Here is a 4,101-nt window from a genome sequence, read left to right on the forward strand (position 1 = left end):
TAGCTAGGTCAGCAGCGGCACTCTGCTTAGTGGCAGCATAAAGCTGAGAAACTGGGGTAGGGTAAGATGTCTTTAAGGAGGACTCGAGGTCATTCCTTGATGTTGCAAGCCACTGCTCACTGGGTACTGGGGTAGGCCTGCATTGTAGTTGTTGGGGCCCCAAGCCTGCGGGCCCCGGTTCCCGTTTCCCGAGAGGGGTGACAGTACATTCCCACTTTATCAGTTTTTGAACGGCATTCATTGGTCCAATGTCGACCCTTGCCACATTGTTTACACATATCAGATGGTAACCATTTTTCTTTTAGAGCAGAAGAGCCTAATTTTTTCGGCATTCCTTCTTAAAATGACCGGGTTTCCCACATTGATAACATATACCTTGTTTAGAATTGCCTTTTAAAGCCTTAGAAAGTGCCCCAGCAAACAACTGAGCATTGCAAATAGCTCCTCCAACACCTGTACAAGCCCGAATGTATTCAGCTAAATCAGCTCCACTAGCTTTTAGAGGACGCAGCAATTTTTGGCACTCAGGATCAACACTCTCAAAAGCCAGAGTATCCAAAAGAATTGTAGCAGCAGGGCCTGAACCTACAGTCTTTAATACAGCATCTTGAAGACGTGCTACAAAATCTGGATACGGCTCAGTGGCTCCTTGTAGGATCTTTACAAAAGGTAAAGAAGTTTTACCCACTATTTCAACCTTAGTCCACGCTTTTATAAACAAGGCTTTAACCTAAGTGACAGCAATATCATCTAGGCCTGCCTGAGCATTAAGAGTGGCCTATTGTCCTGAACCCGTAAGCTGCTCTTCAGTAGGTCCTGGGGGATTTCGGGTAGCATTTTTTCTAGCTTGTACTCTTGCTTCCTCCCACCACCAACTTTTTAATTGAAGCCATTGTGAACGATCAAGGACAGCCTGTCCCAACGTTTCCCAGTCAATAGAAATCATCATATGTTCTAAAGAGAAGGAATCGAGAAGGCCAAGAACAAACTGTGACTGAGGTCCATAATTAGCATTTCTTTCAAAAATTTAAATTGTAGGGCTGTAAAAGTCATATTCTGGCCACCGTTTGGGAACTGAGCATTGGGGCCTAAAGCAGCCCATGTTATTGGGAATAAATCTAATTCCTTGAAATTATCCTTTTCCTTCGATTCCTTCTTTTCTCCTACAGGAGAAAGAGGCACAGAGAAAACCTGACCTGACATAGGCAAAGAGGTTGGAGGTGGAGGCAAAGGGAAATCCTTTTTCAAAGGAGATGGCGGAGAGATAGGAGAAACAGGAGCAGCGGTACCTTGCAATTTTAACAACTGTTGTAACATCTCTAAAATGCGCTGCAAATCAGAATTTTTTCAGATGAAAGAGGCATTAGCTCTTTTTCCAATTCCTTGTCCTCAACAACCAGGGCATAAATATGTCCCTCTCTAGGATCATTCCTCTCTAAAGCTTCAGATGCCTCACCTCCTGTGGCAGTATCACCATGCTCTGAGTCAGTTTCAAGTAACTCGAATGCCTGAGTAATGGAACTACACAAAGTCCACAAAGTCAGAGGCATCGTTTGCCCCCGCTGACGAGCTCAACGCAGGGTTTTAACCACTTGTAACCATTCCTTTCGATTTAACTGCACTTTGTTTTGATATTGAAACCAATAACAATGTTGTTCAACATGGGCAAACAATCGCTTCAAAGTCTTATGTTCCTTAACTAACTTCTACTCCTATAGACATCAACAGTCCCTGGAGTAACCACAAATATTCAGAGGCCAGAGAGGTGGAATTCCCCATAATTTTCCCGTGGGTCCCCCTTTCTTTATTTACCTGCCCGGGGTGTTCCCCCTCCGGTTCCTTACTCTCGTGGAGGCACGGACCTTGCTCGCTGCGCCAGATGTTGGGGTCCGCGTGTTTCCTAAACAAAGGCGTGAACACACAAGACAACACAAGACAAGACAAACATGGCGGCCACCTCGAATGGCGCACTCCGCTTTATTTTATACAGTCGTTTGTGGAATGTTGCCAAGTCACAAGGCACATTGTTGTTTTTCTGACCTTTCCCTGACTTTCTGGATTTTCAAGATGTTTACATATAAAGAGGCCCCCAACGCCCTGCTTCGTTTGTGAGAGCAGGACTTATGGAGAACGCCCTGCTTCGTTTGCGAGAGCAGGACTTATCGGGAACACCCTGCTTGTGAGCACGTAGTCCTCTACAGGGAGGCTTGGGAGCCAAGTACATACCTGCCTGGAGGGTCCTCAGGACGGGAGATGTTCCCTGTATAGCCGTGAGCCCATGGTGGCAATGGGCAGTGATACAGTTTGAATGTTTGTGTCTCTCCAAAATTCACATCAAAACTTAATTCTTAATGCCATAATATTATTAAGACATGGGGCCTTCAGGAGGTGATTAAGTCATAAGGCTTCTTCCTGGTGAAAGGGATTAAGGCCTTTATAAAAGGGGCTTCACATGCTCTTCCTTCCCTTTTTTCCTCCAACCTTCTGCCATGTGAGGGCACAATGATTGCCCCCTCCAGAGGATGCAGCTGCAAAGCTCCATCTTGGAAGCCAGGAGCAGCCCTTGCCAGACACTGAACCACTTGGCTCCTTGATCTTGGACTTCTCAGCCTCCAGAACTCTGAGAAATAAATTCTATTGTTTATAAATTAAAAAAAAAAAAAACAGACAGCAAGGCATCCAGGCATGGCCTGCCCATGTGCGATGGCCTCTCCCGGGGCCCTGGTGCCCACACCCTGGGCTCTACAGCAACCCTGAGAGCATCTGGTGAGTGGTGACTGCCTTCTCCAGAGGACCACAAACTGTGTTAGCTTGAATTACCAAATTTGACCTTGTGTACAACCATTCCCCCAAAGGGTTTAGCATTTTTATATCATCATCTCACATGCACTACTCCTCACGTGCTTTGTCCCCATTAGGTGATGGCCAAATTCTCAGTGGATGTCATCTGAAGATGAATGTGGCTGGCCCCTTGGCTTCTTGGCTGTAATCTCAATATTGTTCAACTCAACTGGAAATATCAGGAATGAAGAGTCAGCTGGGAGAATGGGAGACAAGCCAGCAAGGGTTGTTTCCTCGGCAGCTTCCACAGGGCTGGTGGCATGCATAGCCTTTGCTGCTAGCAGATGTGGGGTTTTCCCTCCTGTGCATTGGCTGGGAAGGAATAGGGCAGGTAAGTAGGTGGGAAAGGAAATCAAGCTCAGATGGTATTGGATTTGAGAGCAGTAAATCAGCACGGGCGGCATCAAAACCTTCGTTTGTGGATGCAAACAGCACTGGCTTCCTCCAGCTGTGGCTGAGGCATGTGCCCTGCTGGGGCATGTGTAGGGAAGGAATCAGATGCAACACCTGCCCTTGTGGTTCACTGTGGCGAGACAGCCAGCTAAGACGATCCTAAGTCCAGGTGATAGGGAATATACAAGGCGGGTGTTCAGATAGGAAGAGTGAAGAATGCAGCCCCAAGTGGTCTGGGAAGTGCTTCCAGGGGAGGTCCCTTCAAGTGATGATGGAAAGAGGAGACAGTCACATGCTCAGAGGCACCGAGCTATGTCTGGGGAAAGAGAAGCTACTACCTGGGATTGGACCCAGGAATAAAGTAGAGTGTTGGAGGACAGAGCCAAGAGAGGAGGCAGTGGCAAGACAATGGTGCTGAAGAACCGGTCACCATCTGGTGGCCATGGGGAACCAGAAGCCCCTTGAAAGATCACCTCTGTGTTTTAGATAAAGAACTGTTCTAACAAGAGACAGAAGCACAGGCTGGGGAGAAGAAAAACTAGACCCAGGCAAGCCATTAAAGGGCTTTAATAATGGACAAAGGCGGTCTAAGTAGGGAAATGGACCACGAGAAAGGAAATGAAGGCACAGAACATCAAGGGGAAAAGTCCTATGGGAAACAGAAAAACCTCAGCCTTTACTGCAGTTAGGATTGAGGGAAAGAGAAAGATAAACATGACTCCTAGCATTTGACATGGGCAATGGCCAGAAATGCAGGGTCAGGCCCAGGCTTGGGGAACATGGGGATGGGTTTTGGATACCGTGAGCATCAGGGTCTGGGGAATTACAAGGTGAGGGAACAGGAGCTAGAGACCTTGGAGATCTAGA

The sequence above is a fragment of the Mandrillus leucophaeus genome, unplaced genomic scaffold (genome assembly GCF_000951045.1).
Source record: "Mandrillus leucophaeus isolate KB7577 unplaced genomic scaffold, Mleu.le_1.0 Scaffold89, whole genome shotgun sequence".
Lineage (NCBI taxonomy): Eukaryota > Metazoa > Chordata > Mammalia > Primates > Cercopithecidae > Mandrillus > Mandrillus leucophaeus.